Here is a 15,378-nt window from a genome sequence, read left to right on the forward strand (position 1 = left end):
TTTTTATTGTTACATTCATATATTTATATTTGCATTTACATTTGCATTTTTACGTTTGTATTTCATATTTCCATAATTACATTTTATTTCAAACTATTTTACATGCATTTAATCATGACAACGTGGAATAATTCGTGGAGAATTCCATGACAGAATCAAAGTGGAGTTAACTTGGTCTTCCTAAAGAAGGATAATAGCCATGAATGAGATTTTAGCAAGGGTTGGTAGAATTGAGAAATTACAAGAGCAACTTATCAAGACTCAACAAGAAATGACTGATCATGCAAAAAAGTTTCAGGATGATTCAAAAGAGCAAATGACCAAGCTGATGAACCTGATGAATGTTGTGATACATGGAGAGAAACCCTTAGAGGATCCTGTTGTGAAAGATTGGAATAGGATTATGAATAATATAGATGATACAATGGAAACAAATGACCAGAACTTTGTCAAGGAATGTGGAAATTCGATAAATCTCCAAAAATTGGGTATGACCCCAGAAGATGAGACAAAGATCAAGTTGAAGAGAAACATAGAAGAAATTTCAGTACCATTGAAGAAAGCTAAACAAAGCAAACATCTAGATCGTAAGTCACAAGGTCTTCAAGAAAGCAAAGAAAATAATTGTAATGTGACAGTGATGTCAGGGGAAATTCTACCCAAGTTTCCTTCAGTTTTATGCAGCAAGTTATATCCTGAGTTACTCAAAGCCCATCTTATTGGCCCATGTCAGGCTAAGCCTTTGTTGCCTCCTTACCCGAGATGGTATAATGAGAAAGTCTTTTGTGAATATCATGTTGGAATCCGAGGACACTCCATCGAGAACTGCGGTAACTTCAAAAGACAAGTTCAAGACCTTTTGGTTCATAAAATCATAAGAGTGGATGTTAACATTCAATCCATTTTGATCAAACAACCGGGATTCAAACCCCAAAATGAAATTAACACGATCAAGGCAAATGAAGATCATACAGCAGAAGATATTGAAAAGAAAAAAGGCAAAATTAAGGAATATGAAGTATGTATGACATATTCAACTCCTGATACTTCTCTGATACTAAAGAATGAAAAAGAAATGAAAAGAGAGGTAATTCGAGATTGGCCCACCAGTTTAAGAATGAATGGGAAAAATGTAACTCTGAAGAAACCTCAAACATTTGTATCAGATGTTCTGAGGACAAGTGAAGCAATGGGCAATATAAAGAGTCTAGTGAATACTACTCCAATCACAGCTACAAGATGCATTCAGAATCAGAACAAAACTTTCATCACCAAAGGAAGCTGTTTTGAATATAAAATTGAGCCCAATTTCCACTCGGGGAAGAATAAGATGATGATAGAGACTGATCAGGAAAAAGCAAAGATTTGTGCATTTGAGGGTTTATCCAAAGAATTTGACACAAAAGATGATCAAGAAATGGGGGGCAAATGAGGACAAGAACTCTGGTTTAATTGCACACTTAACATTATCGGAGTAATGAGGCATGATAAGATAAATAAGTGGAAGTGTTATCTACCACTGTAGTAGTTTCTATTTTCAGCATCTTGTTTGAATATGTTTTATGTTCCTTTCTCCGCCTTTTGTGCAATAAATAAATATGTGTTTCTTTTATGGTTATGAGCAAGGAGTCAAATTTTAATCTTGAGATTATTGAGTATCAAGTAGATTAAATATTCTTTTAATTTTTCAAGAGTTATAGATCTATTGGCAAGTGGTAAAATTATATCTTCAATATCCCATCCAATGCCAATTACTCAAACCAAATCCTGACACTACAAAGATTCCGAAGAAATGTCTCCACCTGTTTTTGAGACACCTACTCCATATGTTTACCTTTTCGGGTAGAGTTAATTGATGATACTACATTCCACCATATATACGACTTCAAAAGTCACACATTTGTCCTTCCAAATACAAAACCACCATAAACCAAATAACCACAAAAGAACCAAACTTTCAATTATCCGTGAATCTTCCTGCAAGAGGAGACGAGATGAGGCATTATGGACCAGCTTATCGAAGATAATTTCGAGTGATTTGAGCATACTCAGAGAAGAAAAAATGATTGATTTAAATAAATATATCATGCATTAATTACATTTTTTTATGTAAATGAAAATTAATCTTGAATATTCATCCCCCTGGAGATACATCTTTTTACAAAGATTTATATGTATGAGATGACTAACTTCGCGCACAGATCAAGCACACCAACTCAGTGTCATATCACCCAAAGATGAATGGGGCATTTGCAGGAGAAAATAAGACCATTAAGAGGATCATTACAAAGACCACTGAAGCTTACAAGGATTGGCACGAGAAGCTACCTTTTGCCTTATATGCATATTGAATTACTGTGCGAACATTTATTGGGGCAACACCTTATTGTTTAGTCTATGGGATGGAAGTAGTATTACCAATTGAAGTTGAGATCCCATTATTTTGTATCCTAAAGGAAGACAAATTGGAAAATACTGAATGTATCTAAGCTCGATTTAATCAATTAAACCTTATTGATGAGAATCAATTGAAAGCTATTTACCATGAGCAAATGCATTAGAAATGGTCAAGAAAATACATCCAAAAGAATTCCAAGAGGATGATCTAGTGCTGAAAAAGATTTTGCCTATACATAAAGATTTTCGGGAAAAATGGATGCCTAATTGGGAAGGGTCATACGTTGTAAAAAAGACCTTTTTCGGAGAAGCGTTGATCTTGGCAGAAATGGATGGGAAAGTTCTGATAAACAAAATAAACTTAGATTCTGTCAAGAAATATTATACTTGAAGAAGGAAAAATGACAAAAAGGAAAAAGAGGTATTCAAAACAGTTGAAGTATTATACTCATCCAGCAAAGAAAGAAAAAAGAAAAATCCAGCAAAGAAAGAAAAAAAAAGATGAAAAAGGAAAAATGAGGAAAAAGAAAAAAAAAGGAAAAAAAGAAGAAGGGGGGATATTGAATCAAGATGGGTGACTCCAGGGAGCCTCAAGTTAAAAAATTGATCAAGTACAATTAATTCAGATATTCATATTCAACAAGAAGAGCAAGAAATGATGAAGATATGAAAAAATGGAAATGAATCCAAAATTTGGCAGTCTAGAGGGATCCAGATGATGGAAAAATCCCCAACAAGGCAGATCCAAGTCAAGCAAACAAAGATTGAAGGCATCCAATTAAGAGAGAATATCTTCAGAATTCATTCCGCCTCTCAAGATTGATTTTTATTTGCAAAAATTGGTTTTTAAAATCTTTAATGCATGATATAAAAAATGATAAAAGGGGGGTTCAAGATGTAAATTTTTAAATAACATCTTAGAACCAAAGGAGGATTCGAGTTGAAAACCTAAAAAGGCGGCTCGAATATTGAATGGTGCAACAACGACATAAGAGACGATTTTAAGCTCTTAAAAGAAGCACCGCACATCCCAAAGACATTCCTGAGATTTTGGAAACGAGAAGCATCTTTACAAGATGAGCATAACAACCTTTTCTTCAAGTTAGTGGAAGCCGAAGCGACATACTGAACCAACTTAAAAGAACCTACTTTACCAAAATCAACCTACACCTTAAATCAGTCAATACTTTTGACACTTGCCATAGGACTATGATTTTTGAATGATTTAAAAGTGTAGTTGATTTATTTGATATTCATTAAACTTATTGTTTATGATTTGATTATATTGTGAACCTGAAAGGGGTAATACTTTGCAAAATTCTTTCATTCTTCAATAAAGAAAGGAGAAAAAACATTTTCAAACAGGACAGTCTCAAATGAGGAAGGTCCTTGAAGCAATTGTTGCTTATTCTACCTCTGTTGTAGAAAAAGAATGAACGAGGCCAGAATAATGAAGCACTTCACATTTTTTAAAGCAAGTGGTCCAAGAAGCCAGAAAGTCTGGAGAATTAAACTTGTGTCACTCTCTTATGACATTATTAGTAGCTCATCAAGAAAGATTATCGTTTATCTCATGCTGAGGGCGATAAGCATCACCAGACAGATTATTTTCCTGAACCATCAATTCATGTTCTCTAGAAGATTACATCATAAAGCCATGAACAAGTCACTACCTGCACTCTGGTTATACCGTGATGCTGGCTCAAGTCTTGATACATCATTGCTACTTCTTCTATACCGATCACTTTCTTTGTCAAGATGATATTCATTATGTCCTTCAGAAGATTGCTGAATTTGAATTTGAGAACTTATGGCACAGAATAAGACATTGGAACAGAATCTACCCTTATAGGCCTTTTATATAGGGTAACATTGGTTACAGGATTCCAAAAGTTGAAGATGACCAGTTTTACTGTTAACTAAACTGTTCCATGATTCGAAAAGAGTGGGATATATTGAAACAGCAGAAGAGACAGTCACTGTAGCAATCATTGCAAGGAAATGCCCAACAAAAATCGTCTAGCTCATCCTGATGATGTTTATTTCTTCCAGTAAGGTTGTTACGCTGGATGCCACTGACAACAAGGTCGAATTCGACAAAACTACTCATCAATTGCTCCAACTGATCATCATTCAGTTCTTGCACATATTTTTTCAAAAGTATGCCAAGACAGTAAAAGGCAACTTCTGCATCATTGATCCTAGAGAAAAGAGACAGGACATTGATACCACCATGGAACATGTCCCTATACAGATCCTCGTGTATGGTTTTTAGGGAAACCTAGAAGCATTTCCACCTCATCAGGTTCAAGTGGAACAATTGTATTCCTTCCAAACCATACCAGATTTCATTTTCATCACTCATCAAGAACATACTTCTGGACACTCGAAGGTGGCTCATTTTCATAAGCTTCAAGAGCCTTACAGATCCTTTCTGTCAATTTGGCACTTCCTGTACATGTTTATAAACAGTTCAACTTTGTTCTTGGATCCCAGGAAGGCCATCATTTCTTTGTCAATGGAAAAGCATCATGTATGGCACATGGAGGAGGCAGAATAAGAGAAAATCTGTTTTCAATTGGCACATTATAAATATAGCCCCTTTTCAGTATAGTAGCATGAAAATGCTTCGAATCTACAAATTCTGGCTCTACATCGAATAAGTACTGTGATATTCCAGTCCAAACATTAACTAGAGCAAGTGCCATGTTCTCATAGTATAAATAAGAAGACCCAATAACATCTTCTGGAAGTGTTCTTTGAGTTATCTGATATGGTTTGGTATGAACCCCAAAACCAATCATTGGATTTAAAAGATGAATTTGCTCATAGTAGAAATAAGAAGACCCCATAGCATTTTCTGAAAGTGTTCTTTGAGTTATCTGATCTGGTTTGATATGAACCCCAGAACCAATCATTAGAATTGAAAGATGAACTGCATGATCGTCCTCATTAAGAAGCTTCTTTTCAAGCTTCCTCTGCTTCTTCCTTTTCAAAAATCATAGCCCAAGTTTCACCTTTTCTTATAATTGGGATCATTGCATAATGGCTTCCTATCTTCTACCATAAGAAGTGCATCAGTAGCCTTAGCCATATGATCAGCACATATAAAATCTGTCAATTCTGCAATTGATGAATCTGAACCACATCTCTCCATGTCTATTGAAGCCTCAACCTCTGAATATCCTGTTTTTGTCAAGTATAACAGTTTATTCTCCTTATCAGAATCAAAATTCAGGATTTCCTCGGTATCAGAAAGAACTATCAATATCTGTGAAATCATCCTGAAAGATCGCTTCATAATCAGATGAGTTGTTATCAGAATCAACATGTTGCATGGGTGTGGATTTTTCAAGAGCCTGTACCACTGTATATGTAGTCTTGCTATTGCATCAGATTACTGTTTGCATAAATTGGTTTCTCTCCCACAGAAAAATATATTTCAAAGATGGCCTTCACTGAAAGATGATAAGCCACTGTGTCAGCCTGTAATGGATTACCAAGCAATTTATACTGCTCTGTCTGACTAAATCCCTCCAGATACAGAAAATGGTCACCTCATTCAGAAGACACATATCTCAGACGTTGCTGTCAGAATGATTGAGTACTTCTTAAGTTTGTGACAACGTGAAGAGAATTCCTCCAGTTACTTGATAACACTGCTGTTTAGTGACACCATAATGAGAGCATTCAAAATAAACAGATTTGGGGCACGAATAAATCCACATGTACCCATAACAATGTATTGTCAAAATTGGACCTCATAGGGATCATGAGATTCAAGTCAAACAGACGTCGAGAATAAACCAGAAATAGAAAATTAAGGCATCTTGAAAGCCCATTTCAACCAGAAATAGAATATTGGGGCATTTTGAAGGCTCACGTCAGTATGAATATTTGGGCATTTTTGAAGGCTCATCTCAACAAGAAGTAATGTTGAGCACACTTTTAACATCTGTATCAGCCATTGTTGGGGCATTTTAAAGTTCCTTCAGACAGATCCATGTGGGGCATTTTGAAGGCTTAGATTAACAAGAAGCAAATGTTGGGGCATGCTGAAAACCCCTTTCAAAATGAGGAATGTTGATGTATTTTGAACATTCGTATCAGCAATTGTTGGGGCATACTGAAGGCCCACATCAACATGTGTCAAGATCATTGACTTGAACAAATATTTCCAATGAGACATAAAGATATGAAGAATGAAAATGGTGAAACAGTAACAATCGAGCTAACTATACATAATTGCTTCGTTCATCAGGCAGTTGCATTAGGGTCCTGTTGTTGAACAAATATCTACTCAGCAAGTATGGTTTCAAATACCTAATCTTTTTAACCATGTGTCATATAACAGTGTGTTCTTTATTAAGCTACACCATGGTTGCATGGATAAATTTGGTCCCCATGTAGACCGTTCGATCCAGGGTTCAGTTCCTCAAGATCTAGACTTTGAATTTTGCATTCTGTGTGTCGGTGATGATTGGAAATATTTCTTTGAGATTCATGGCAGTTAGTTTCAACCATAATGTTGAGATTATGAAGCTGTTTTTCACATCAGTTTTTGCTTACTTGATAACATTGAAAAGGGAGACTCGACTCTCACTTATATTACTGTTATTCCCGTTGTTATTGGGATCATCATTGCTAGCCAGGGTGAACTGAGTTTTCATCTATTTTGGTTTTATCATGGGTGTTTCATCCCCAACGGCAAGAATTCCATGAACCTCTTTCTGTACATGGCCCCTATAGCTGATGTGTTTCTAATTTTTACAACGCTCATTACAGAAGAAAACGTGATCAATATCACACTTGCCCTTGCCCGAGATGATATCGAGATCAGTTGGTATCTTTTATTTAACTCGACACTAGCATATATCGTGAATTTGACCAACTTTTTTGTCATACCAACATCTCACTTGTATCCCCACTGAGTTTTGTTCTCAAGTGATCTTGTGATATCATACAAAAACTTTGAACACTAGGCAAAGAGCTTCAATAATTGAGAAATCTGAGCAGAAGCCACAGAAAAGGATGAATGTGTTGTCAAATGCTTTACGAACATATGAGCTAAAACCACATGAGATGAAGAATATGTTGTCAAATGTTTTACGAACCAGTTATTCTGATGTTGAACCAATGTTGTGATCATATGGTTTCCATTTTTGATCCAAGATGAAGTTTGTCTTCTTTAACTTCAAGATTATAAGATGAGATATAATGAAGATTTCTTTCCGTAGATGGAGAGCTGAAATATTAACCACAAGAAATTAGTTAAAATACAGGTTGTGGTTAATCATCTCGGCATGATATGATCCAAGTTTTCTTGTTCAAGAACCATTTAAATGTGGGGACATGAAAGGAATTGAGATAAATTCTCCTTATGATGTGTTTCAAGAGTCAAATCAGAACAGACTCTACTCTCCTAATTAATCCCTGCTGAGTCAGGCATATCTACATCTACACTCTTCAAAGATGATATATTCCCTTTTTAAAGATGACAGATTCTCGTTTCAAAGATGAAAGCTTTATCGGATTTCTGCACAACTCCAAGCAAAGAAAGTTGGTTTTATCCAAGACAAAATGGGGCATCAAGGTCATAGTTCTGACTACGACAAGAGTTCCACAAATGAAACAATTCTTCTGAGACTTTCATGAAGCAAAGAAGACATAAAGATACAAGTTGATTAGATGGTTCTTCAGAAATGCAAGCTTGATAGCATAAGTTGCTACACTGATATCCAGAGGTGACCCTGGCAATAAATGATAAAGTGGAGGAAAACCGAGTTCACCATTTTGAAGTCAAATGAAGATTGCATCAACATTCATGCATCATATTTAGACATTTGCAAAATAGGAGCATTTTCATTCATTTTATCCATGTTAAATGTTAACAGGAATTTCAAAGATTTTAGCAAAGATTCAAATCCATCACTTGATGGATCAGCTTTTCCAGAAAAAGTTCATAATGAGAAGAACTCATCTGAAGAAGGAAGAAGAAATTCATAATGAGAAGAATTTGTTCAACTTTTGAATTCATCACTTGATGGATCAGCTTTTCCAGAGATAGTTCATAATGAGAAGAACTAATCTGAAGAAGGAAGAAGAAGTTCATAATGAAAAGAATTTGTTCAACCTTTTGTTTGAATTCATCATTTGATGGATCAGCATCCCCAGTGAAAGAGTTTATAATGAGAAGAACTCATCTGAAGAAGGAATAAGAAGTTCATAATGAGAAGAACTTGTTCAACTTTTCGCTTGAATTCATCATTCGATGGATCAGCATTGCCAGATAGTTCATAATGAGAAGAACTCATCTGAAGAAGGAAAAAGAAGTTCATAATGAGAAGAATTTGTTCAACTTTTCGCTTGAATTCATTATTCAATGGATCAGCATTGCCAGGGCGAGTTCATAATGAGAAGAACTCATCTGAAGAAAGAAGAAGAAGTTCGTAATGAGAAGAATTTGTTCAACTTTTTGCTCGAATTCATCACTTGATGGATCAACTTTTCTAGAGGAAGTTCATAATGAGAAGAACTTGTTCGACTTTAGTTTGATCGATGGATCAACATTGCCAGAAGGAGATAGATCAGCATCAATATTTCCAGAAGTGTTCATAATGAGAAGAACTCATCTGAAGAAGGAGAAGAAGTTCATAATGAGAAGAATTTGTTCAACCTTGCCTTAATTCATCACATATGAAGTTGAATCAACGACACCTCTTTTGCGGATCAATGTTTCCAAAAGGTGTTCATAATAAGAAGAACTCATCTGAAGAGGAAGAAGGAGTTCATAATAAGAAGAACTTGCTTAACCTTTTGCTAGATTTTATCACAGAATGAGATTGAAAATCATCCCCAGTGGAAAAGTTCATAATAAGAAGAACTAATCCCAGAGGAGAACTTGTTCAACATTTCCATCTTAATCAGGAGAAGTCAATTGAACAAAAATTTATTGTCTTTGCTCTATTCTTGTTAGCACAAGAATGAGCAAAGAGGGGCAGCTGTAGACACTAAATTTTTTGTCCCAATTTTATTTATATTATTATTTATTATATATTTTTATTATTAATATTATTATTATTACAAACAGGCCCAGATTACACGGCCCAATTATAAATCCAGATGGCCCGGCTAAACCCTAAAACCATATTAGGGTTTCCATCTCAGTACCCTAGCAGCCTCAGCATCACAACCGTTGGATCTGAGAGATCCAACGACCCATACGCATCCAGCACAAACCCTAGGGTGATGATACCCTAGGGACCATGCGGCGTCGTTTCTACTTCCAGCTGCTCCACGTCGCTCCGCCGCTGCCACGATGCCCCGTCAAAGTTTCTAGAAGATCCATTACAATCGCACATGTCGCTTGTTTTTGTGAGTCACCACCATAGGTTTGGTGACTCACTGGCCTTCACTCTTGTGACCGGTCCGAGGCGCCTCTCGTCGAGGCTATAAAAGCCTCGACCCACCTACAAAGGAGGAGATAGAGAGGAAGCAACAAAAGAAACTAAAAAAAGAGAGAAGAAATGAAACTTACCCTTGGAGCCTCGATCATTACCGGAAGCCAAACATCGCCGGAGAACAGAAAATACTAAAGGTATTTTCTTAGATTTACTCCGATTAGGAGTTTTTTAGGGTAAGCTAAAGCCAGATTTGGCCTTAGGAAGAGAAGGCCTTTATTTTCATATAAAACGAAACTTTCCGGCACCCTCTCCCAAACGGCGCCGCTTTGGGGAGGGTATTTCTGTAATTTCATAAAGGGTAAACTATACCCGCAATCCCCATATATTTGTAACATTGCAATTTAGTCGCTGGAACTATTTTCTGATCTTTTTAATTTAGTCTCATAATTTTATTTGATATTATTTTAATCCTTATCTGTATCTGTACATATATATATTTAGGGTAAATAATAGATTTAGTCCTTTAATTTTAATAATTAATATTTTAAATCCCGAGTGCATATTTTTAATTTATTTTAATCTGATATTCGAATTTAATATAATTTTATTTTAGTCACCAAATTAATAAATGGATAAAATAACATGTTTAATCCCTGTAATTTTAAATAATTAATTACGAATTAGGTATTTAATTCTATTAAGTTATAATTTAGTCACTATTTTCAATTTTTATAAGTTTTATTTATTTTAAATATATAGTTTTAATTTTGTTCATTATATGTTAATTTTATATGTTTACTTTTAATTATTATTACTATTATTATTATTATTTAGCCATAAATATATATTTATAATATTTATTTTATTTATTAAAATCTTATTTAATTACTTTTAACTTATTTTAATCTTGTTTTAATATTTATTTATTTTTCAATATTAAGAAAGGGCAGTCTTAAAACAACTGGATGTCCATTTTCTAATATTTTTAAATAAATAAATATCCTATTTTATAAATTAATTGTTTTAATTATTTATTTATTTTTTAATATCAAGGAAAAGAGCTGTCTTAAGGCACGTAGAAGTCCTTTTCTAATATTTCTAAATATATAAATATTTTATTTATAAATATATAAATTAATATATATTTTTCATAATTATAATTTTAAAATAATAGGATTATAAATTAAATATATTTTTTAAAATTTTTAAATTTCTATAATAAGAGACAATTTATAATTAAAAAGTACCAATTTTGGGCGTTGTAGGGGTGCTAATCCTTCCCTAAACGTAACCGACCACGAATCCCTTTTTATTATTAAAAATAATGAATTTTTGGTTAAAACGCAGATCAGTTTATCTTTTAATCGATGTTTTCTTAAAAACTCTTTTAAAAGATGATTTTTAGGTATTCGACCTACCTGACCCAAAAGGCCGATGGCGACTCCCATATTATTAAAAAAAAACCATTTATTCACATCACTTTTCCCGCCAAGTAAAAAATTCGTGTCCGGATGAAAACCGGTTACGACAAATATCATATGTCCAACACAGACATGCTTTATATATATAAATTTTTCCATACGTTTGCAGGGGAGAACATCCGAACTATGTCCTAATTTGTATGAAACAGATGTTGGGGATAAAAGTACTGCAGAGGACAAAGATCTTGCATGTAACCTGGTTTTAAAGTGTGTATCTTATCGAGCGATAAAAAATGGGTAAATTGATAGTTTAGTACCTAAACTATCAATTTTGATATATTTTAGTACTTAGATTTTCAATTTTTTCAAAATCATAACTAAAGTTTAGTTTTTGTTTCATTTCAGTACCCGTTCAAAATTTAAAGTTAAGTTCTTATTTTTTGTTGTTGAAAGTTTAGGTACTTAAACGGACAAAAATTAATAGTTTAGATACTAAATGGGTTAAGTTTTTACATGTACTAAAATAAAATAAAAACTAAACATTATGTATTATTTTGAAAAATTAAAAGTTTAGATACTAAAACAGATCAAAACTAATAGTATAGATACTAAATGTATAATTTACCAAAAAAATATAATGGAGAGACAATATTTGGAAAAGGTATAACAAGTTTGAATACTTTCATATAGAAAATCAAACACAAAAAGTTACGGATAGGTAAGGGAAGGAAGAATAATACTCTTAATGATTCTAAAATTTGTGATTTAAAAGAATATAAGAGAATAAAGATAAAAAATTTGACCAACTAATTAAATATGCTCGTTTAAATTTTAGAAAAAATCTTAGTAATAAACACTAATGCAAGTTACAATAAAAAATTATTCAAGAGTATTACATATAATAATCAACTGTAAAGTATACAAATAGTCACTTAATCATAGAATAATATTTTATTGAGTTTCTTAACTATTAAAAGTTGTAAAATAATAATAAACTATAGAAAGTTATTTTATTGAGTCCATTGGCTGTTAAAAATTACAAAATGGTCACCTAATATGTTCAAAACTTATTCCTTTTTAGTTAAAATTTAGATGGTATTATGAGATGTACATTGACCTATGACTGAAATATGATAAAATTTGATTTTATAATATCAAATTAGTACCATATTTCAGCCAACATGTTAACATCCAATTCAGACGACTTTGAAATATAATGAATAGTCGAATGACTATTTTGTAACTTTTAATAGTCGAATGACTGATAAATCAACTCCTTGTAGTCAATGATTTTATAACTTTTAACAAAGCGACTCAATAAAATATTATTCTATACTCTATGATTATTTGTGTACTTTACCCAATAATTAAATACCCAAGAAAAAAGATAAACATGATGAACATGATGTATGAGAAAAGGGTTTACCGGGGGTCCATCGGAGGGAGCTTGCAGAATGAGTTTATAGTCACCATTGCCACCAAAGCACCAACCATGGCAAATGCATTGCAATCTTCCCCATTGATCGATTCTCCCCTCAGACAAATGAGCCAATCTATTAGGACACATATCATCAAACACCTTCCATTCATTCTCATTCCGATCCCACCACACCACGAGATCAATCCTCAATATCCTCTTCGTGTACGACTTTATTTTATCTAGATCGCACACCGGTATCACCGGGTACAAACTGATCTATGCACCTCTATACCAAGAAAATACTTAAGCTGCCCAAGATCCTTTAAAGAGAACTATTCATACAATGTATGAATTATTTGGTCAATTTCCAACTGAAAACTCCTTGTGATGAGGATGTCATCTACATACACAACCATGTACCCCTTGACGAATAAACAATGAAGAATCTGCCCTTGAAGATTTGAACCCCAAGCTAAGCAAGAATTCTCTCAACTTAAGAAAACCAGTTCCTTGGAGCATGCCTTAACCCATACAATGACTTTTTCAACTTGCACATAAGACAGCTCCAACAGTGGATTGTTCTTCAAAGCCAAGAATTTGTTGCATGTAGACATCCTCACTTAAGTCACCTTTTAAAAAGGCATTATTCACATCTACTTCCCTTATTTGCTATTGACATGAAACAACCAATGAGACCAATATATTTACTGTAAAAAACTGAACCACAAGACTGAAGGTGTCTATAAAATCATATCATGGTATCTGAGAGTACCCATTGGTAATCAGTCTAGCTTTCAACCTTTCTACTGATCCATCAACATTTTTTTTTACCTTGAAGAGCCATTTGCAACCAATGGCTTTTCTTCCAACTAGCAGCTTCACAATATCCCATGTGTTATTACTGACAAGAGCATTGTATTCAGCCATAACAACCATCCTTAAGTCATCATCTTTGAGTGCAACTTTAATAACTTTAGGCACATCTTTGCATTGAATAGAGAAATTTTTGGCTTAAAGATCCCATGCTTGCTTCGAGTAATCATAACATAAGTATTTCTCATTCTAGTACCCTGAGAAATTTCTTGATTTTGATTTTGTTCACCAGAACCAGACTGTGCAGGACCAGGAGTAGCATCACCAGCAGATTCAAGACCAGGAGAAATGAAAGCAATACCAGATACATTATCTGTTTGTTCTACAGATTGTACATCTGGTTCATTGTTTGTGGATGCAGCTTGACCAATATTACTTGCTCCTAGACGTTGATCAACATTGTCACTTGATCTTTGCACAGACATGACATGCTTTTGTTAACTGAAGATAACTGGTATGATACTCGATCGAAACATCTCATTAGCATCTCTACTCTAGGATGCTGCTTTGTGAGCAAGGGGAAAAACATTCTCATTAAACACCACACTTTGTGATACATAGATCCTGCCATTTTCATCCATGCACTGATAGCCATAATACAGTGGAGAAAAGCCCAGGAAGACACATGCCTTGGATCGAAAATTCAACTTATGTGTATTGAACACCCTGAGATGAGGAAAACACTGACATCCAAAGATTTTGAAAAAAACTATAGTCAGGAGGCTTACCATACAACTTTTGATAAGGAGAAATATTACCAAGCATCTTGGAGGGCATCCTGTTAATAAGATAAACTGCACTAAGAACTGCATGAGACCAATATATTAAAGTCATTGATGCTTGTGCTAGTAAAGTTAGAGTAGTTTCTACTATATGCATGTGTTTTCTTTCCACTGCCCTATTTTGTTGTGAGGCATGAGGATATGACTTCCTGAGCTTAACACCAAGTCGATGTGAGTCAGCCTCCAGGAATCGAAACTCTCCTCTATTGTTTATTTGTAATGCAAGAATAGTTGTCTTAAATTGATTTGAAACTAAAGCAACAAATATTTCAAAGGAAACATCAACTTCACTTTTATTTCTTAACATATATACCCAACTGTTCCTTGAATACAAATCCACAAAACTCACAGAATATCTAAAACCACTAGAAACAATAGGAGCAGGACCCCATACATCAACTTTTACTAACTCAAATGGTTGTTTGTACACGGTTTGTGACACATAAAATAGTTGAACTCTACTTTTTCCCATCTGACAGACTGCACATACTTCAGTTCTGTCTACATTTAGCCTTTTATTAAGAGTTGTCATCACCACCTCAGCTGCAAGATGACCTAGCCTTTTATGCCACAACCAATACTCACGGGTATCTTTAATGACAGTGCTATGAACTGTTGATGTTTCTTACAGAGCTTGGCAGTCAAAACTATACAGTCCTCCATCAAGCTTCCTTCCATCAGCGTGACTCCTGTGCTTTCATCCTTAACATAGCAAACACTTGCATGAAACTCAAAGTAAACCAAATTATCTTGAGTAAATTTTGAGAATGACAAGAGATTCTTATTAATTTTTGGAACATATAACATCTGATCAAGCAAAAGATTTCTAGAGGCAGTTTTTAAAATGTTTATACCAATATGAGTAGTTGGAATAGTAGAACCATCCCCTAAATGAACCTTACCACTGCCAGTGTAAGCTTGTCTCTTGAGATAGTAAAGGTGGTACCAGTCACATGATGCGTGGCTCCTGAATCAGAGAACCGTTTAACATAGGCCAAAGGACCATCAACCATTAATGCATTAACTTGTACAATACCACTTGGCTCGATGTCAGATGAGCCTTCATCTCCTGCACTTGTACT

At 34.2% G+C, this 15,378-nt stretch overlaps 1 pseudogene; it reads right to left on the reverse strand.

Annotated features, from left to right (window-relative positions):
* LOC120142332 overlaps positions 1-15,378 on the reverse strand; it is a 38,650-nt pseudogene that overhangs the window by 10,490 nt on the left and 12,782 nt on the right.

Source organism: Hibiscus syriacus, unplaced genomic scaffold, assembly GCF_006381635.1.
Source record: "Hibiscus syriacus cultivar Baekdansim isolate YM2019G1 unplaced genomic scaffold, ASM638163v2 tig00110828_pilon, whole genome shotgun sequence".
NCBI lineage: Eukaryota > Viridiplantae > Streptophyta > Magnoliopsida > Malvales > Malvaceae > Hibiscus > Hibiscus syriacus.